General features: G+C 43.3%; 1 non-coding gene across 1 annotated transcript; it reads right to left on the reverse strand.

The window, feature by feature from the left end:
• Positions 1-3,841: 3,841 nt before the first annotated feature.
• LOC115284447 lies at positions 3,842-3,948 on the reverse strand. Its single transcript, XR_003905201.1, has one exon. It is a non-coding gene; the product is annotated as a U6 spliceosomal RNA (small nuclear RNA).
• Positions 3,949-22,910: the final 18,962 nt, after the last annotated feature.

Raw genomic sequence — 22,910 nt, forward strand, 5'->3', positions numbered from 1 at the left:
TGAGTTTGGGAAGGGGGAGTTACAGGAAATCGTGACACAGGTACAGTGATCCAGTCATTATTATACAATATTATTGACAGCAGGTTTAACCATTCGCATTGCCTAGAGTGTTTGTTACTTTTGGCAGGACCCAATCACAACATTTAGAGTACTGACCAATCACAGAGTGGGCCCAGGACCCTCACGTAGGGCGTGACTAGTCTTAGCCTCCATCTCTAGGCCTGCCCTTAGAAATGTTAAAGGTGTTAGCTGGCCTTTCCTGACTGGGTGTTACAAGGGTTTCTGAGAGCTGACACTTAGGCCTCCAAAGTCAGAGTCAGTTTGATTCAGACCTGTGTCCTTACAAGAGACATAGGAGAAAACAATAACACATAATTAGAATAACAGGAAAGAGAAGCCCAAATAAAATTCCTTTGGTAGTTGACAAAAATCCTCCAGTCTAAGATTTTAACCAATCATTAAAGGAAGGATAAGGATTGTTTGGTTGCACATGAATTTAGCTTCAGTCCTTTCATCTTGGCCCAGAGTTTACCTTCTGGGCCTGCACTTGGAGGGCTACGTGACTATCCCCAGGTGCAAGAAAAAAAAAACCAAAAACAAGTAAGAGGACAGGGTTAATGTCCCCTGCTAATGATTGTTTATGACGCAATTTACATACTTTGTCTTGGAGATAATGGCTATTCCCTTAAAACTTCCCTACAACCCTGAACCTTGACCAATGTTTTCCTGCATACCAGAATAAGGGCTGCTCTCCTTATCGCTTTGTAGCTTTTTGCAATAACCACCCAATTCTGCTTCTGTGTTTCCCGCTTGCCTGCTTGCTCACTATAAAAAGCCCTAAGCCCTTAGACTCAGGGCCGGACATTTAGAGTTCTGTGCTAACTCTGTGCAGTCCCAGCCGGTAATAAAGACTCCCTTAGTTCAACTTCAGTGGACTCGGATGCTCTCTGTGTCTCTCAGCGCAACAGTTTAAAAGCGCCAATTTGAGGGGCTCCTGAGTGGTTCAGCTGGTGAAGCGTTGACTTCTGCTCAGGTCATGATCTCATGGTTTGTGGGTTCGAGCCTCACGTCGGGGGCTCTGTGCTGACAGCTCAGAACCTGGAGCCTGATTTGGACTCTGTCTCTTTGCCCCTACCCTGCTTGCACTCTGTCTCTCAAAAATAAATAAATGTTAAAAATAAAAAGATAATAAAAGCGCCAATTTGAGTATTCATGTCAGTTAGAAATCCAGAAATATTTTTGTGGTAATCTGAAACGCACACATACCATTGTTTTTATGAGAGCACAAGTTTCACCTGGTGCAGCAGTTAAAACATTTAATGCCATTCTATTTTGTAAAACTGTTTTACGTATTTTAGTTATTTTAGTATTTAATAATATAATGTTATTTTGCGATTCACTGAAGGCCTTAACTCTGTAATACGTGGTTGTTAGTCATCATATAGACTATGTTCTGCTTAACAGGCAGTTAGGTAATTAGTAAGAGGTACTTTTATAGAAACAAGAAAAATATAGGTTAATAGAGCAAATTATAAACCCAGTGCCTTCCAGTGAGGACATTTTTTTTCAATGCCAGCCTTGAAGTCTCCTCAGATGGAGTGGACCCAGGCAGCAGGAATCGAATGTTTTTTTTTTTTTTCCTGGTTTGTAACTCAAAATGTCTGTGATGATCCTTTTGAGTGGCCCATTGTAAGAATGGTCAGTATAGATTGAGGAAAGGAAAATGAAAAAGAAAAGTACAACTGATGAGGGAGTGTGGGCAAGCTGAGGGCAAAGTGCAGTCTAATAGCACCTCCCAGGTGGGACATGTATGATATTTCTTGGACACTCTCAGCTACCCCAAAGCAAGAAAGAACAAAAAGAAAATGGTTAAACTGATAAGAGTCTCCATCAGTTTACCAGAAAAAGGCCATCCCACCAATAGCCCAAAGTCCAGGAATTCCCTACTGTCTTAATGTTAATGATATGCTAGAGGGAAAAACAATCTAGGCTGAACAAGACTTAGACCTCCAGCAAGGCTTTAGCATGTAAAAGTCTCTTTGGAAACTCCCTCTTGACTTTTTCTCCTCCAACTCCATAACACAGTCACCCTCCATGTCCCCTCCCCCAATTGCAATGCAGCTCTTTCTGCCCATGGGACCTGTCCTGTGCTTTAATAAAATCACTTTTTTTTGCACAAAAGATGTCTTCAGCAATTCTTTCTTGGCCATCATCTACAAACCCCATTAACCCATCACCCCAAAGCTTCATCATACGGCACCCAACATGGGGCTATGAGTCTTTTCATCTGGACTCTGAGCTTTGGTGCAAATTCAATGAGTATTTGTCTTTTCTTCCTTTACTGTCATTTCAGGGGCTTCTCAGTGAGTATGGTCTTACTGGAACACTTTTCTGTCTATTGGTCAGGCTGAATCCTCTAGCCCGTGGCTATTCTACCGGGAGGAGAAAGCCTGCCTTTTGGCTGGTAGTACGCTGGCTGGAATGGTACTAAGACCCAGAAACTCGATGCCCTCTCTTTATTCCTGTCCTTATACAAAGTTGTCTGTCTTGGGCACGGGACAGCCACCTAAGTCATCAGGATGACTGCCAATCTTAAGACTCCCATGTTTCCTTCTCTTCGGTCTAATGTAATCCCCCCCACATCTCTGGTCTAGCCACTTCTGGCCACAGGACCCCTACTGGGAGCTGGCTGAAACCAGTACCCAATTGAATTAAAACCCAACCAGAGACCGTTTCCTAGGGAAGTTGGCTGTAAGGACTCTACGTGTTAGAATGTCACTTAGATCATGATGGATTTCTGACCTTACTACTTTCCATCAATGTCCTCTACTAACTACTACTAAAATTACAGAATTGGGTAATTCCCCCTTGTAAAACTTTTCTAGTGTTTTCCATGGGTCAAAAACAGTGGTTTCTTCTCAGTCTTCTCAGCAAGGCAGACTCTAGTCCACATGCCAGGCACCCATCTGTAGTCTAGAATGCAATGGGGATGCGGGGTGGGGGGGGAACACTAAAATCCTCCTTCAAGAACCCTTAGTTGACTGGTCGGCGGCCATAGTGGTTTCACTTGAGAGATGCCTCAGGTGACTGTTCCGTGCCCAGACCCATCCTGCCCTTGTCTCTCTTAGCTCCCCACACAGCAGTCTCCTATGCCATCCATGTCCCTGCTGCTAAGATGAGGTACAGCCCAGCAACTGTGAGATAACCTTGTCTCCAATTCTCCTTCCTTCAGAACATCCCGGAGGGGTCAGACTTCACAGGATCGCAGAGTAGGATCTACAGCCTCCGCTGGCAACTCCCAACATTTTGAGCGTCTCCACACCCTGTCCTGGGATCTGGGGATGTCCATGTCATTCCCTCCTGTTCTAGGAATTTAACAGCAACCCCTGAAAAGTAGATGCAACCCTTGCTTGTGCTCATGCAATCCCTTATAGGTTGGATTTCTTTCTTTTTTTTTTTTTAATATATATTTAAGTTTATTTATTCATCTTGAGAGAAAGCGCTAGCTTGAGCCAGGGAGGGGATGGGGGGCGGGGGGGGGGCGGAGAGAAAGAATCTCAAGCAGGCTCCGCGTTGTCAGCACTGAGCCTGTGATGTGGGGCTCCAACTCACCAACCTTGAGATCATGACCTGAGCTGAAATCCAGAGTTGGACATTTAACCGACTGAGCCACCAAGGCTCCTGGTCCCTTACAGATTCTTGACCACGGTCTCCACTCCTTTTACTCTTGGAAATCCCAGACCTCTGCTTCAAAGGTGATTATCCCTGATTAATGTTATTCATACATGCACACAGATGTGCACACAAACGCACACACACAACATACCAATCTTTTTTTTTTTTAAATATGGAACGCTTCACGAATTTGCGTGTCATCCTCGCGCAGGGGCCATGGTATTCTTCTCTGTATTGTTCCAATTTTAGTGTATGTGCTGCCGAAGCGAGCACAACATACCAATCTTGACTGTTCGTTCTGTTGACCACTGACCACCACCACCCCTGTTTTCTGTGTGTAAAACACCCCATCTCTAGGGAAAGGGGACTGGTCTGGCAGAAGTTACCCTCACCTCACGGAGACCTGGGTCCTGCCTCAGGGAAGGAAACCATCCCCAACCCCCAGTGAGCGGCAAATGAACACGGAGTTCAGACTAAATCTCGTGTGACCTAAAGAGGCAGTCAGGAAGCCTGAGCTGGGACACAGAAATAGCATTTCCAGGAAAACCTGTGTCGCGGTTTTTTGCAGGTCAAACAGCACTGGAAGGGGGACAGGGCAGGCACACCGAGACCCATCACGCATACTTGCCATCCAAGCCACACTGTAAGGACATAGGTCTGAACCTAACAGACTCCATGACAGGCCTCAAGATCCTCCTCTAAACTAGAAGGTCTAAGGTTCAGTTTCTCCAGAACTATTAGGCGGTTACACATTACCCAAGGCAGGAGAGACCACCTTGTGGTATCCAATCAGGAAAGGCCAGCTACCACTCTCCACTTTCCTAAGGGTGAGGCCTGCAGATGGAAACTTTAGATAGGACCCTGTTACCTAATGTTAAAATTAACCCGATAGTCACTGAAGAAGACCCTGAACTCACTCTGTAATTGGTTAATTTTAAAGGTACTCTAAATGTTGTAATTGGGTCCTGCCAAAAGTAACGAATGCTCTGAACAATGTGTATGGTTAAAGTTGCTGCCAATACTGTTGTACCATTATGATTGGATCACTGTACCTATGTCACAATTTCTTGTAACTCCCCCTTCCCAAACCCCATAAAAACCCTGCTCAGCCCTTGTTTGGGGCTCACAGCATGGATCCACTACACTGGAAAAGTCTGTGAGTCTGAGTTCAAACCCGTAATAAAGCCCTTTGCCCTGGCAGACACGGGAGAGAGAGAAAAGCATGTTAGCATACCTTGGCCTTCTGTCTCCTCATCCTCCCTTTCTCCTTCGGGCACCACACACCGAAGCCCAGTGGCTACACCGGAATAGGACCCTCAGTGGAAAGGAGGACCCTCCCTCTGTGGGGAGCAGAATGGGGGCGGAGCACATATATCAGTTTAACTGGGGCACGGATGCCACCACGTAGTTTGGGCCTGCGTTTTCAGGAGCCAGAAGAAGCATTATTCAAGGACAGCCCTGTGCTCCAGGTGGTTGCTGCCGCCTTTTTGGTTTTGAGAGGTGGGCAAGTGCTTCCTGGTCACCTGAGAGGGAAAGAACACAAACTCCAGCTTCAGAGACTCCTGGTGAGGTGGAAAGGGCCTCGCAGGGTCTAACGTGAGGCAGCACCACCCTCTGCTGGCAACAAGTTGCCCCTGCTCTGCCAGCAGTTTCACCCTTCTCTGTGGGCCTTTCTCTCTTGTCCTGGAGGGGCACCCCATCCTTTATGGTGGTCTCCAACACCGGTGGCTCTGGGCTGGACTCTCCCAGAGCCGCAGCCACAGCCTGCCACTGGTATGGGCAGTGCGGCCAAACAGGACTTCACGGAACAAGGCTCTGTTCTGCTGAAAGTCTACATCCGGGGTTTCGGTTGGGGGGTGGGGCACAAATCATCCTAGCTGCACAAACCCCATACAGAGAATAATGTGGCTTAAGACCGATCCTGTCTACACTCCGTTTCCTGTGGGAGAAGCTGCCTGGGTCGGCAAGGAGGCAGGGAACAAAGCTGAGCCCCCTCCCCCTCACAGAGCCAGAGCCAGAGCCAGAGCCAGAGCCAGAGGTGGCCTTCCTGGTCCCGTCTCCCCTGCACTCCTGTGAAACCTGCAAGACTCACCTGAGGGTGCAGGCTCTCTGAACATGATGTCTCCTGGCTTGGGACCAAGGGCTGTGAGCTTCCTGGAAACTGGGGGGCTCTGGTGTTGAGGTCACCGCGGCTGCTCCCCACAATGCATGAATGGACAAGACGACCCTGGCTTATGTCCTGAAAGCTGCTAAAAGAAAACTTTCTCACTGATTTGGCCTTGGGAAGTTTTGTGTGTGGGGGGGGGGGCGGGGAGTGTAGTTGGTGTACACGGGCATGTGGGTGTGGTTAGGGGCTAGAGTGAGGCAGGGCATAAGGAAGGGAATTCAGAGGCTGATCTGGCTAGCACTTTCTCCCTCAGTCAGCCCCAGGCCAAGAGGAAGCTTTGACCTAGGAAGAAGAGGGAGCCACGGAGAGTGCCCAGGCTCCCTGCAAGGAAGGCTTGGGGACCAGCTACAAAGTAGGAATTGGGAAGCCTGGGGTCTAAAAATGGAAGCTTTGCGGTTCAAACTTTCAAGGGGCAGGGGCTCCCCAATCCAAATCAACTACCAGCCTTCCCCTCCATCCCAGCCCCACTCTGGGCAGGATGGAGGGGGGCAGGCAGGAAACATGCCCAGGGTCCAGGATGGTGCCCAGCACACACAGAGCACTACCTTCATGTCTGGCCGGGGAGCCGGGGCAGCCTTCGAGGCCCCAAAGCACCAGCCCTCCTGCTTCTGTCACTTCCAGCTCGAACTCGAAGCCCTCGGAGTCTGGGACCCCCACCTCGTTAACGCTGCTGGGCGGCGGCCCCAGATCCACACCTAGTCCTGGTGGGCCCCGCGGGGCTCCGGGGCTGGCCAGGCGAACAGCGACCCGTTCCCCGTCTTCCTCCCCGAAACCCTCCCCCGAGACGGATGCTCATGCCACGGGCCCAGCACTCCGGATTCGGGAGAGAAGGTCGCCCTGGTCCCAGCGCCACAGGCAAGATGGCAGAGGCGCGGGGCGAGTGACGAGGCCTTCGAGCGACACCAGCAATCATCACAGAAGCCGAACCAGGCCTCAGGAGACCTCAAATGTAGCGCAGCTAGCACCCGCATTCGATGCCCGCTCCGCAGACACCTCATTGGTCCTCCTCCCGCCAACCAGCCCTCGCCCCTTGTTGCCCCGCCCTTTGAGGCCCGCCCCACGAGGCCCTGACCAGTGGAGTATAGCGCCTTTGGTTCGCCCAGAAGCTGGTGGGAATGTTGGTCTCGCTGGGGTGGCGGCCGGTTGGTAGGCGCTGTAGTCCAGGCTCTTCTGGGCCAGCCTTCTACTTTCCAGTTGGAGTCACGGCTTCTAGCCTCGGTCCGCCCGTGCACCGAGCGGGGTGTGACGGCACCTGTCTCCGGGGTTGGGGATGACACATGGGGACGGAGGTGAAGCACCTGACGCAGAAAGAATTCGCAGGCCTCTGTCACACGGCCGCGCTCGGGACCTGATAGGACAATGGGCACAGGAAGCCCGCGGTCAGTGATCGGGACGGGTGGCATACTCTCCCGGGAAGGTCCAGAGAGGAAATGTGCCTGTTCACGGGCCTCAGGGTTTCTGTCACAGCCGCTCGACCTCGGCGGGCGATTACGTTGTCCCTGGTTGCGTGCTCAGGGAACTTTCTTGGCAGGCTGGTTTGGCGCAAAGGCTGGGCATTACCCTGCTCCCCCGACCCCTCTCCACTCCAAGGCAATTCAAAGAAGAAATCCCAATGGCCAGTGCACACGCCAAAAGATGCTCAACGTCACTAACCCTGCAGATGCGAACTAAAACCTCGAATCGACGTTCACAGGCCAGACTTGCAAGAATCAAAGAGCTGAACCATTCTGAGGGTGGGAGAGGTTCTGAGGAAACCCTTGCTTTTGCCCACTGCTGGAGTGGGGGTTGGGTGAAGGAGGGGGCGGCGGTGCAGAAGAGTGCTTTGGGACGGTAAATTGGCAGAATCAGTGCAAACCAACTTCTGCAACCCGTACTGCATGCCTGGCTCTGTTGTAAGCATTGTAGTTAACTAGTAACACATCCTCAAGACAATCCTAGGGTTGAGGTACCCACTAGTACCGCCCTCTCATGGGTGAGGAATCGGGCACTAAGAGGCCCAAGGTCATTTGGTTTGTCGGGATTTGCTGCAGGATCGAAACCTTGTAGTTGGGCTCCAGGGTCCTTGCTCTGAGCAGAAAATCTTAAGGAGACACCCATTCCCGCTGTGACCCAGCAAGTCCGCTGTCGCCAACATCTTCTGGAGACGCTCTCGCTCCTGTAGTGGACAAGGAAGGAAACGTGCACAGGAATGTTGGTGATGGGGAAAACGGGGAACACTCTAAATTCTCATCAGTAAGGGGGACGTGGATGCAAGCAACCGACGTTTAGTGCAAAAGGAATGCGTGCGGCCATGTTCACACATTTCAAAGCATGCTGGTGACTGAACACAGTAATTTGGAGATCACTGGAACTGGACACACATTTGTAAATAGTAAAATTAAATAAAAATTTAAAACGGAACCAGTCTTGTGTTGAGAATACACAAGGGTGTCAGTACAAGTATGGTCAAAGTTCTGGAGCATGTACAACTAATGCCTAACTAACAGTGGTGGTGGTGGTTGGGCTGGGGTGCCAGTTGTCTCCAATTTCCCTACAGCTACTGGTGCCCAGCTTTTCTGAGCTGAGCAGTCCCAATATCTGGGGAGTGTTTCCTCCCTTGGTTTCTGTGTTAGAGTGTTAGAATTTCCCTTGCTTGTCACCCAACCCTTACTCCAGGGGCCCTCGATTCCTTCCATACTTTCCTTCCTCTCTTTCCCACTCATAATGCTCTGTCTGGCCCTTGCCTCTCCTTCCTACATTCTACTCTGGCTGGTCCTCAGGAGGGGCCTGAGGTGCCTCAACACCTCTTGCCTGCATGATTGCAAAGGCCGGGTTTTGCTGGGTCAGCGTCTGAGAAGCCTCCCATGCTGGGAAAGGTTACAGGGCAGGGGAGATTGGGGGCTCACTCTAAATCTGCAGTCAGCCTTCTCAAGTGCCCCCCCCCCCCGCTATCCCTGCGTGTGTATGGAAAACACCCTCTCCCGCTTCTCCCAGTGGCTCTTAAAGTCATGCTGTGCTATTTCAGATGTGCCAACATGGATAACGAAGGAGACAACAGAGTTTCCTCTACCCACCAGCATTCTCGGAAACATTACCCGTGGATCCACTGGAAGCTTCCATTGGCCCTCTTGCCATTTCCATTCCTTTCCTACTTCTCTCTCTCCCCCTCTAGACAATGCCTTTACACACTTTCACCACTCTCTTCACCACTGGGGCTATCCTACCTCCTCTTCTCTTGCATCCTAAAGGTTTTCCGGTGGTGTCCATAATCGGTAATAATATCCCTTCCTTCAACCTCGCCAGGATCCCATATTGGTTTTGACTTACTGTCCTCGTCTGGGCTGGGGACCAGTGTCAGAGGATCCACTCGGCCTTCCTGACCATGATAGCTTCTTGCCCCACACACAGACCAGTGCCCCAACATGAGGGGTTTTGCTCCAACTGCCAACCATATCAATTGTCAACTTGTGGACTGGAGAAGTGACTGCTGCATTGGTCCAGGGATCCACTCTGCTTTCCATGACTGGATCTCTATCCCCAACTCATTTTATTGCCATCGTCTCCTAAGCCCCACTGTAACCTGGCCCCCTGGTGACACTTTGGGGCTCCAGTATCATGTCACCCCAGACCTTGGGTCAAATAGTCCTGGAAATGTCTGGGTATTCCTCTTTCCCCAGTGCACCGTCACCTGAGAAATGGCAGTCATTCTCTGTAGGGAAGGCCGATGGCATCATAATGGTATGTATATACTCATCACCTTGTTTCTTGACCCTTAATCCTCAGGACTCTTCCACCTCTTCAGTCAGTGGGGCCGGTCTCAAAATTGGCTCAGGACCAGAAACTGAGCAAGAAATTGTGACTTTTTACTGGGACGACTACCCCCTTTCTCTTGCACCCTTGTCTTTGTCTGGCTGTAGCTGCCCCGAGGGAGCCAGGCTGTCTGAACCATCCTCTCAGCTCCCTGCCACTCTTGACTGCCCCTCTGACCTTGCCAGTTGTTATAGGAAACGTAGTCTCCTGAGGTCTCTTGATTGAGAGTCACTCTGCCCTCTATGACATCAGAATTCCATCACTCCCATGGATGGTAATGAGCTGGGGCCAGGACCACTTTCCTGCCATCATCTGCATCGGCCTGCAGAGGGCAGCAACCGCTGAACTTCTCAGTGATGTTAGGGCCCCTCTGGCCAGAACACTCCCGCTGGCTTTGGTGAATGGTGGGTGCTCTCAGCTTTCCCAGGGAACATAACTGTCAGGCCATGTGACCGGCCTCACCTTATCTATCCGTTCCAGCTTGCCTGCATCACTCAGCCTTGTTGTTCCTTCCTCTACCCTCTGCTAGTCCAAGGCAGGCACTTCCACTTCTCTCCATGGGGGCCATCGCGTTCTTGGAGATTTTGAGAGCCATTCTGGAGGTGAATCTACTCCATCCCTGGAGTCCCTGCCAGTGGGTTAAACCCCGTGGTATGAGAAAGTGACCCCACTCAGCAAAACCTCCTTATCAGTTTTATATTCCTGTCCTCTTGATCCAGCACCCTGAAAATCCAATCCCAGGGATATTCCCCTGTTCCTGCCAGTACAGACTGGCTATTTCTTGCAACTCCTTTGGTGTATAATTTCTTCATGGAGAGAAGATCAGGGCTTCCACTGGGAGGGGCACCTGTGTCTTTGGCGGGGAGTAGACTCTGTAGCATCTATCAGCACAGGACACATGCTGGGTCTTATTAGGGAGGGAAGGGCCACCCTGAAAGCTCTGAAACCTCAGGGGGTAGGGTCCTGGAACAAGGGCATCAAATGGTATATTAGAGCACATCTATCCAACACAGAAGATGGTAGTCACGGAGAAATGGAGGCACAAAAAGATATGAGAAATATATAACACTCATAGCAAAATAACATCTGCAAATCTACCCATATTATGAATGCATTAATCACTTTAATCACAAGGTAGAGAGTGTCAATCCGGTAGAAGAAACGGACGGATTCAACTACCTGCTTTCGACAGGGGATATACTTCTGATAATGGCATAAGCCCACTAAGAGTGAGAGCACAGTGGACGGCAGTGTGCCATCATGGCCAAAATAACAACAGGTAAAGTCGACTTTTTAGACACACAGTGTTCCTAGAGATAAAAGTGGACATTTTGTAATGACCAAATGATCCACTGATGTGGGGGACATAACAATTTCAAACTTCTGTGCATATAGGTACAGGGCCTCAAAATATCTATGGCAGGACTTGAGAAAATTGATGGGAGAATTATACCATGCAACATTAATATCTAAGGGTTTTAATACTTTGTCTCATCCACTGAAAGACGTACTGGACAGAAAATTCACAAGGATACGAAGACCTGAACAGTTGCCACTCTTAACCCAAACTAACTGACATCTAGAAAACACTCTGTTCCACAACAGTTGAATACACATTCTTTTCAAGTCCACATAACCATTTTCTAGGATAGAACATGCCAAGGGCCATGAGACTCATCTCGACAGCTTGGGAGGGGTCTAGATTGGGTAACAGTTTAGCCCTCTGGTGGTACAGGTGTGTGAAAGACCATGATACCACCCGAAAAACGCTTCAAGGAAAGTGATGATCTTGGCTTAGCAACAGCCAGCTTTCAGGTAAGCAAGAAGATGAGGGGAACGTCTGGAGATGCTGAGGATATCGGGGTCCTTTCTGACCTCTCACCATCTTCACTCTCACCTGAGGATCTTGCTTCCCATTTCCCCGAGAATATAGGGCAGCCAGCAGAAATCTTCCCTCCTTCCTCATAAGTGTTTTCCTCCATGTGGCATCACTCGTATCAACATACAGTCCTCTCCTTTCCCCTACCTTAAAAAGCCCTCTTCGGATCCCACTTTCATTTGAGCTACCCCACATCTCTCTGCTCAGCCTTACAGAATAAACTCCTTTTAAAAAGTTGTGTGTACTTACTGTATCAAATTTCTGTCCTCCCATTCATACTTCCTCTCTTTCCCACATTTCACAAAGCGTTATTGAATGCTTACCACATGCTAGGCACTGTTCTAAGACCTGAAACACTACAGCAGTGAACGCGACTAAAGGAACGTACATTTCTGTCATAGACCCATCACTAGTATTTTCTCAATCTTCAAATGTCTTCATTCCTTTGTTCTTCGAGTGCATGTTCCCTAACCATGCACCAGTCTTTATTAGTTACTAAGGGTGCTAGGGTGCTGTATTGATCTAGAACATTCCCTTGCTAGGCCCCCAAGTGGGATCTGGTGCCTATTGGGACTCACGTTTTTGTTTTGTTTTAGTGTACTACAGAGATTCTGATAGAACACACTCTCCAGGAACTTCCTGAGAAGAGGTGCGTGGGAGGTGCTTTTGAGACTTTGCATGAGCAAAGTTTCCCTTTATCTCAGACATAACTTACACCTCTATGTATAAATTTCAGGCAGAAATTTCCCACCAAGTATTGATCCACTGTTTTTTAACTTCCGCTGTTAATTTGGAGACGGCTGCGGTTATTTGGAATGCTTTATTTGTCCCAGGCCTTTTCAGGGGTAAATTTGTGTATCCTTCACCTCAACAGGATATATAGTAGCGTCATTACACATAAAATCTCTCTCATTATGCTCTTTTGTATTCCAACTCTCTCCCCCATCCCAGACGCTTGGTAACCAGGGATGTATTTCCCACTCATATATTTTTATCTTTCCAGAATTGTATACAAACATAATGATACAATATGTAGTTGTTTGAGTCTGGCTTCTTTCCTTTAGCATAATGCATTTGTGATTCATCCAAATTGTGCATATATGAATTTTACTTTCCTTTATATTGGCTAAGTAGCGTTGCAGTGCGTGGATGAAGCAGAGGTTTTCTCATTCATCTCTTGAAAAACATCTTGATTTCATTAAGTTTGCAGTGATTATGAATAAGATTGCTATGCCCATTCGTGCCTTTTTCCCCCTGTAAAATACACTTTCACTTTCTAAGGAAAACACCCAGGAGTTGGATTGCTGGGCGTTATGGTCATTCCCTGTTTACCTTTATAACGAACAGGGAAACTACTTCATAGAGTGGCTGTACCATTTTGCATTCCCTGCATCAATAGCTGAGCGTTTCAGTTACTTAACTCCTCACCAGCACTTGGTTTAGTCAGTATGTTTTAATTTAGCTATTCTAACAGGTATGCAGCGGCATCTCATTGTGGCTTTAATTTGCATTTTCCTAATGGCTAATAATATGCCTTCATGTGCTCATCTGTTATTCTTATATCCTCTTTTGAAGTGTCTGTTCAAGTTTTGTGCCCATTTCTTAATTAAGCTGTTCATTTACTTATTGTTGCATTTAAAGAGTTATTTGTGTATCTGGATCGTACTTGGTTGTGTAATTGACAAATATTTCTATGCATTTTTTATTTGTTGTTATTTTTTACTCTCTTCACAGGATCTTTCTCAGACTAAAGGTTTTTATTCTGATGAAGTCATTTTAACACTCATTTCTTACTATTTCTTACATGATTTTGGTGTTATGTCTAAGAATCCTTCATGTATCCCCAGATCATGAAGAAATTTTCTTATGTTTTCTTTTATAGGTATTATAGGTTTATCTTTTATATTTACATATATGATCTATTTTGAGATAAGTTTTGTATAAGATGTGAGTTATAGGCTCATATTCTTTTTTCTTTGCCTATGGATACCTAAATAGTGCATTGCCACTTTTGAAAAGATTGCCTTATCCAGTGAATTTGTTTTGTACATTTGTCCAAATCAGTTGGTAGTATTTGTGTGGGTGCATTTCTGGAGCCTCTATTCTGTTCTATTGATTTATATGTCTGTCTCCTCACTAACGTCACATTGTCTTAAGTATTGTAGCATCATATTAAGTTTAAGATTTTTTAAAATTTATTTTACTTATTTTTTATAAGTTAATATACAATGCAATATTGGTTTCAGAAGTAGATTTCAGTGAATCATTACTTATATACAACACCCATTGCTCATCACAAGTACCCCCCTTCATACCCATCTCCCATTTTGCCCATCTCCCACCCACATCTCTCCATCAACCCTCAGTTTGTTCTCTATCATTAAGAACTTTTTGTGGTTTGTTTCTCTTTCTTCTCTTTCCCCCTCTTCCCATATATTCATCTGTTTTGTTTCCTAAGTTCTACATATCAGTGAAATCACATATTTGTGTTTTTCTCATTGACTTATTTTGCTTAGCATAATACGTTCTAGTTCCATCCATGTCATTGCAAATGGCAAGATTTCATTCTTTTTGATGGCTGAGTAATATTCCATTACATATATATACCACATCTTCTTTATGCAGTCATCAGTTGATGGAGGTTTGGGCACTGTCCATAGTTTGGCTATTGATAATGCTGCTATAAACATTGGGGTGCATGTACTCCTTTGATTCTGTGTTATTGTACCCTTGGGTAAATACCCAATAGTGCAATTGCTGGATCATAGTGTAGTTCTATTCTTAGTTGTTTGAGGAACCTCCATACTGTTGTCCAGGGTAGCTGTACCAGTTTGCATTCCTACCAGCAGTGTAAGAGGGCTCCCCTTTCTCTGCATCCCTGTCAACACCTGTTAATTTTAGCAGTTCTGACAGGCATGTGGTAGTATCTCATCATGGTTTTGATTTGTATTTCCCTGATTATGAGTGATGTTGAGCATCGTTTCATGTGTTTGTGAGTCATCTGGATGTCTTCTTCGGAAAAGTGTCTATGATGCTGAGTTTGGTAAGTTCTTTATAGATTTTGGTTGCTAACCCTTGATTAGATATATCTTTTGCAAATATCTTCTCCCATTTTGTAGGCTTTTAGTTTTGTTGATTCTTTCCTTTGCTGTGCAGAAACTTTTTATCTTGGAGACCTTCTGATAGTTCACGTTTGCTTTTGTTTCCCTTGCCTTCAGTGATGTGTCTAATAAGAAATTGCTCCGACTGAGATCAAAGAGGTTTCTGCCTGTGTTCTCCTCTAAGATTGTAATGGTTTCCTGTCTTACATTTAGTTCTTTCATCTATTTTGAATTTATTTTTGTGTATTGTGTAAGAAAGTGGTCCAGGTTCATACTTCTGTATGTTGACATCCACTTTTCCCAGCACCATTTGTTGATGATACCCTCTTTTTTCCATTGGATAGTCTTTCCTGCTTTGTCAAGGATGAGTTGGCCATGTAGCTATGCATCTATTTCTGGGTTTTCTATTTTGTTCTGTTGATCTAAGTGTCTGTTTTTGTGCCAGTTCCATACCATCTTGATGACTATGGCTATGTAATATAGCTTGAAATCCAGAATCATGGGGCGCCTGGGTGGCTCAGTCGGTTGAGCGGCCGGTTGTGGCTCGGGTTATGATCTCATGGTTCATGGGTTCGAGCCCCGCATCAGGCTCTGTGCTGATGGCTGGCTCAGAGCCTGGAGCCCGTCTTCAGATTCTGTGTCTCCCTCTCTCTCTGACCCTCCTCTGCTCGTGCTGTCTCTTTCTGTCTCTCAAAAAAAAAAAAAAAGAAAAAAAAGAAAGAAAGAAAAGAAAAGAAAAAGAAAAAAAAGAAAAAAAGAAAAAGAAATCCAGAATCGTGATGCCTACAGTTTTGTGTTTCTTTTTCAGGATTGCTTTGGCTATTCAGGGTCTTTTCTGGCTCCATACAAATTTTAGGATTGTTTGATCTAGCTTTGTAAAGAATGCTGGTGGTGTTTTGATAAGGATTGCATCAAATGTGTGGATTGCTTTGGGTAGTATAGACATTTAACAATGTCATTCCAATCCATGACCATGGAATGCTTTTCCATTTCTTTGTGTCCTCTTCAATTTCTTTCATAAGTCTTCTATAGTTTTCAGAACACAGATCTTTTACCTCTTCAGTTAGGTTTATTCCTATGTATCTTATTGTTTTTGGTGGAATTGTAAGTGGGATTGATTCCTTGATTTCTTTTTTCTGCTGTGTAGGATTATATTAATTTAAAATTTTTTTTAAATATTTATTTATTTTTGAGAGAGAGGACACAAGTGGGGGAGGGACAGAGAGTGAACAGACACAGAATCTGAAACAGGCTCCAGGCTCCCGGCTGTCAGCACAGAGCCTGACGTGGGGTTCAAACTCAGGAATGGCGAGATTGTAACCTGAGTTGAAGTTGGACGCTCAACTGATTGAGCCACCCAGAAGCCCCACATTATATTACAGTTTAAAGGCTAGAGTCATTTCTCCAACTCTATTTTTTTAAATGGTTTTAGTGATTATAGATACTCTGCTTTTATATGTAAACTTTGGAATCACTCGGTCATATTTACAAAAGAATCTCACTGTTATTTTTATTATTTTACATGAAGTTTATAGATCAGTTTTAATAGAATTGATATCTTTACTATGTTGTGTATTCCAACCCATTCGTATGGTACATCTCTTTGTTTAATTACTTCTTGGATCTCTCTCACTGGCACTGTGTGGTTTTCAGAATGTAGATCTTGTATGTATTTTGTTAGATTCATCCTTAGATATTTCACACTTTGGAAATATTGCAAATTGAAATGGTTTCTAAACTTTTGGTTTCCATTTGTACATGTATTGTATATAGAAGTACAATGGATTTTCGAGTATTGATGTTATACCCTGTGATCCAACTAAACTCATTTGTTAGTTATAGGAATTATTTTTCCTAGATTTCATGGGATTTTCTATAGTAGATAATCATGTTGCCCATGAATATGGGCAGTTTATTTCTTCTTTTCCAACTGGAATGTCTTTTATTTATTTTTCTGGAATTATTACCATAGCTACGATTTTCAGTATGATGTGGAATAGGAATGGTAAGAATGGACATCCTTGCCTTGTTCTAGATCTTAAGGGGAAGCCATTCAGTTTTTCACTATCAAGTATGTTAGCTATATACTGGGTGGCTTACAAATGATCCAAAAGTATTTCTCACAGTTCTGGAGTCTGGCATGTTCATGACCAATGCACCAGCATTTTTGGTAACTAGTGAGGGCCCACTTCCTGTTTCACAGTTAAAGTCTTCTCACTGTGTCTTCACATGACTAATGAGTAAGGGAGCTCACTGAGGTCTCTTTTATAAAGACACTAATCCCATTCATGAGGGCTCCACCCTCATCATCTAATGACCTCCAAATACTATCACATAGAGCATTAGGTTTTAACCTTTGAATTTGGGCGACACAAACATTCAGCCTGTAACTCTGTCTTAAGTTTTTCTCTCCAGCATTTTCTTTTTCTCCTTTTTTAGAACTCTTTACATTTCCACACTGGCAAGCTCTCCACATTTCAAGAGAGCCAAGAGCACCATTTCTAAACTGGCAGACTGGATTTTCTAGATTGATCATGAAACTTCCTTATCTTTTCTCTTCCATTGTCCATCTCTTTCCATTGCTTCTGAGATATCTCTGAACCTAAACCTTCCGTTGAGGTTTGTTGTTTGTTTGCCATAAATCTCCATTCTGCTATGTTATTTTCTACAATTTCTTTTAATTCTCTGTTCCTCTTTTAGAGCATGGATGCAGTATCTTCTCTCATTTCTCTAGGATGTTATTTAGAGGTCTTGGGTTTATGGTTTTTTAAACATCTTTTTCTGTTCCTCATATCTGCTTCCTCTGGATTCTGCTTTTCTGTTTGTTTTGGTCCCTCTCGTATTGGAGATCTTATTAAAATACCACAGGATCCCTCGAGGTCCATCAATATTACATTTGAAGCACTAAAATGATGATTGGAAGTCGCATTTGTGTAAACAGTATTTGATCACACACACTCTTTCATCACACACTGTTTAGTGATTTCAAATTTCTCTTCTTCTTTATTTTCTAGGCTTTTTATTGTGAAAAATGATGCACATAAGATGATCACCAAACTCAATGAATGATAATCAAGCAAACACCTTTGTAACCACCACACAAGACACGAACTAGAACATTACCAGTACTCAGAGGCTTTCTTTATGTCCCTTCAAATCAGTTTGCCTTTCCCTACACCCCCGCCCCAAAGTAACAACTATCCTAACTTTTGTGGTAATCACTTCATTGGTTTTTTTAGTCTTACCAGCAGTTACAGGTAGCACTGTTAAACATTATTCTTACTCTCGTTTTCAAAAACTTTATGTACATGGAATCTTACTGTCTATGGGACTGTGGCTCTGCCTGTGTGGTAGACAGAATGGTGGCCCCTTTAATGTCCATGTCCTAATCTGTGAAACTTGTGACAGTGTTTGGTCAAATAGCAAAAGTGAATTGAGGTAGCAGATGAATTAAAGCTGTTAAGTGGCTGACTTTAAGATAGAGAGATTACTTTGGATTATCTGGGTAGGCCCAGTATAATCACATGGGTCTTTAGAAGTGGAAGAGGGAGGCAGAAGGGGGAGAACCAGGGAGATGGTAGCATGAGAAGGACTCAGTACATTGTTGACTTTGAAGATGGGGGAAAAGGGACTACAAGTCCAGGGGTGCAGGCAGCTTCTAGAAGCTGGAAAAACCAAGGAAGTGTATTTTTCTCTAGAGCTTCTAGGAGGAACAGAGACTTGCCACTGCCTTTATTTCAGCATAATGAGACCTGTAACGACTTCTTATCTCTAGAACTATAAGATGATGAATTTGTATTAAGCTACCTAATTTGTGATCATTTGTTATGGCAGCAATAGGAAACTCACACAGGTTGCTTTTCTCAGCATTATGTTTGTGAGACCTTCCCATGTTGTGATGGGTAACTATAGTTCATTCATTTTCATTGCTCTATAGCAGGGGTAAGCAAACCGTGGCCCACAGTCTAAATATGGCCTGGTGTCAGTTTTTGTATGGTTTTTCTATTACGAATGGTTTTTACATTTTTAAATGGTTGGAAAAATTACAAGAAGAATAGTATTTTGCAAAATACCCATCTTAATGTCCATAAATAAAGTTTTATTAAAGCCACTCTCATTCATTAATATATTGTCTATGGATGTGTTCATGTTACAATTGCAGAACTGAGTAGTTGAAACTACATATGGCCTGCAGAGTTTAAATTATTTACTACCAGGCCCTTTACATAAAAAGGTATCTAGTCCTTGCTCTGTAGCTATGCTGTCTGCTAATACTTTTTGTGATGATGGAAGTGTTCTGTGTCTATAGCGTACAACTTGATAGCGACTAACCACATGAGGATATTGAACACTTGAAATGTACCTAATGTTACAGAGTAACAGGTGAAATTTTAAATTCTACTTTCTTTAATTTAAATTTAAGGAGCTACATGTGGCTAGTGGCTACTATATTGGACACTGAAGCTCTAAAATGTTCTATTGTATGAACATGTCATAATTTAATTTGCCCATTTTACTGTTGATGGGCAGTTGGGTTGCTTCCAGTTTGTAAGTATTATAAATGAGCCTCTTATAACTTTTCTTGCACATGTCTTTGTTTCTCTATATCTGTGATTTTTTGCGCATATGACCCTCTGATATAACTGGAGCAGCATGTGAGAATTCCACTACTTCTACATCCTCACCCACTAAGCAGTGTCAGTCTTTTTTTTTTTTTTTTTTTTTTAGCTATTGTGGTGGACATGTAGCTGTATTATGTTGGGGTTTACATGTGCCTTTTCTGGTTCCTAATGAAGCTGAGAACTTTTTCATATATTGATTCTTTCAATGCCACTTTAATTCCGTGTACCACCTTTCCTGATTTGCATGCTATGTATTTCAACTTTCTTCATATATTTACACCTCATAAGACAGTAGTAGTAGTAGTCTTTTTTATTTCTCTCCCCTTCTCTTTATTTACTCTTTTTCATTTTCTTCATTCCTGAGTCTGACCTCTCATCTAGAATCATCTTCCTTATGCCTAAAGAAGAACTTTTAGTACTTCCTTTAGTGCTGATCTACTGATGGCGAATTCTCTCAGGTTTTGTTTGTCTGAAAATGTTGCCATTTTAACTTAATTTTGTAAAAGTATTCTTGCTGGGTATAGAACTATAGGTTGGCATATATTGTCTCTCAGCACTTTGACAGTATTATTCCACTGTCTTCTGGCTTGTATTTTTTTCTGAGAAATCAGATATTAGTTTAATTATTTCTCCTTTGAAGTTATAATTTTTCCTCTGGATTATTTTGAATTAAAAAATTTAACATATATTAAAATATACACATCATAAAATTTAGTATCCAAACCATTTTTAAGAGTACAGTTTGGTAGTGTTAAGCACATTCACTTTGTGCAATCAATATACAGAACTATTTTTATTTTACAAAACTGAATGTCTGTATATATAAACATTTTCTCTCAGTCCCTGGCAACCAACCTTCTATTTTCTGTGTCTATGAGTTTGGCTATTCTCAGTAGCTCAGTGGAATCATGTGGAAGTTGTCTTGTTGTGACTGGCTTATTTCACTCAACACAATGCCTTCAAGGTTGATCCATGTTGTGTCAGAATTTTCTTTGTTTTTAAGGTTAAATAATATTCCATTGTATGGAGTATTTTGTTTATACATTTATCCATCAATGAATACTTGCATTACTTCTTAACTTTTGGCTATTGTGATTAATGCTGCTACAAACATAGTTTTAGAAATATCTCTCTGATGGGCACCTGGGTAGCTCAGTTAGAAGAGCATCTGACTTCAGTTCAGGTCATGATCTCATGGTTCATGAGTTTGAGCCCCACATTGGGTTCTCTGCTGGCATCTCAGAACCTGGAACTTGCTTTGAATTCTGTGTCTCCTTCTCTCTCTGCCCGTCCCCTACTCACATTCTGTCTCTATCTCTCAAAAAATAAATAAACATTAAAATAAATAAATAAATAAATAAATAAATATCTCTTTGAGACCTTGCTTTCAATTGTGTTGGGGTTATACCCAGAAGTGGAATTGCTGGATCATATGGTAATTCCATTTTTAATGTTTTGATAAATGACCATACTGTTTCTCTGTATGCTTTTAGGAATTTTTTTTGGTCTTTTTTATTTCACACAATTTCATTATAAACTGCCTAGATTTGTTTTTCTTTTGATTTATATTGCTTGAAACTCTAGGGATTCTTGAACTTATGTCTGGATATCTTTTCTTAATTTTAGGTATTTATTTCTATAAACACTGCTTCTGTCCCACCATTTCCCCTTTTCAGAATCTAATTACACAAATGTTAGACTTTCTTACTATATCCCTTTGTCTTTTACACTTTCTTCTGTGTTTTTTATATTTATGTCCCTCTGAGTTTCATTCTGGATATTTTTCTTTCTTTGATTTTAATGATTCTCCCCTCTGCTGTATATGATTCTCAAACTTGTTATTTATTTCTTGGATGTATTGATCATATAAAAATATCTTTGTTTTTTGGAAACATGTTTATGATACAGTGTTGAATTAAAAATGTGCTTTACAAAACTTTTTTTTGTAGAGGTGAAAAGACCTTATAACACACAGCTAACATCATATTCTGGTGAAACACTGGAAGCTTTCCCTCTAAGATCAAGAACAAGATACGAATGCCCACTTTAACCACTGCTGTTTAACTTTATACTGTAAATTCTAGCCAGAATAATTAGGTGGAAGAATAAATACAAAGTGTACACATGAGAAAAGAAGGAGTAACATTTTCTGTATTCCCAGATGGTATGAATCTATATAAAGAAAATCTCAAAGAATCATTTTTTTAAAAAATTTTAATGTTTTTATTTTTGAGAGAGAGAGAGAGACAGCATGAGTGGGGGAAGGTCAGAGAGAGGGAGACAGAATCTGAAGACAGGCTCCAAACTATGAGCTAGCTGTCAGCACAGAGCCTAATGCGGGGCCCGAACCCACAGAACATGAGATCATGACCTGAGCTGAAGTCAGACGCTTAACTGACTGAGCAACCCAGGGGCCCCCACAAAGAATCTTTTTAAAGCTGCTAGAGGTAATAAATTCAGGAAAGATGTAAGATATAAAATCAACAATCAAAAAACCAGTTGTGTTTCACACTGAAAACTATAGAAAGCTTCTGAAAGAAATTGAAGAAGGCACAAAAAAGTAAAAAATATTCCATGCTCTTGGAGTGGAAGAACAAAAATTGTTAAAATGTTGATACTACCCAAAACAATCTACATATTCAATGCAATCCCGATAAAAAACACCAGCATTCTTCACAGAGATAGAACAAACAATCCTAAAATTTGTGTGGAACCAGAAAAGACCCTGAATAGCCAAAGCTACTGAAAAAGAAAACCATAGCAGGAGGCATCACAATCCCAGACCTCAAGCTGTATTACAAAGCTATAATCATCAAGACAATATGGTACTGGCACAGGAACAGACACTCAGATCAATGGAACAAAATAGAGAACCCAGAAATGGACCCGCAAACATATGGCCAACTAATCTCTGACAAAGCAGGAAAGAATATCCAGTGGAATAAAGACAGTCTTTTCAGCAAATGGTGCTGGGAAAAATGGACAGCGACATGCAGAAAAATGAACGTGGACCACTTTCTACACCATACACAAAAATAAACTCAGAGTGAATAAAAGACTTAAATATAAGACAGGAAGCCATCAAAATCCTTGAGGAGAAAGCAGGCAAAAACCTCTTTGACCTCAGCCACAGCAACTTCTTACTCTACACATCTCCCGAGGCAAGGGAAACAAAAGCAAAAATGAACGATGGGGACCTCATCAAAATCAAAAGCTTCTGCACAGTGAAGGACATAATCAGCAAAACTAAAAGGCAACCAGTGGAATGGGAGAAGATATTTGCAAACGACATATCACATAAAGGGTTAGTATCCAAAATCTATAAAGAACTTATCAAAGTCAACACCCAAAGAACAAATAATCCGGTGAAGAAATGGACAAAAGACGTGAATAGACACTTCTCCAAAGAAGACATCCAGATGGCTAACAAACATGAAAAAATGCTCAACATTACTAATCATTAGGGAAGTACAAATCCAAATCACAAAGAGAAACCACCTCACACCGGTCAGAATGACTAACATTAACAACTCAGGCAACAACAGATATTGGCAAGGATATGGAGAAAAAGGATCTCTTTTGCACTGCTGGTGGGATTGCAAACTGGTGCAGCCACTCTGAAAAACAGTATAGAAGTTCCTCAAAAAATTAAAAATAGAGCTATCCTATGACCCAGC

Source organism: Suricata suricatta, chromosome X (genome assembly GCF_006229205.1).
Source record: "Suricata suricatta isolate VVHF042 chromosome X, meerkat_22Aug2017_6uvM2_HiC, whole genome shotgun sequence".
NCBI lineage: Eukaryota > Metazoa > Chordata > Mammalia > Carnivora > Herpestidae > Suricata > Suricata suricatta.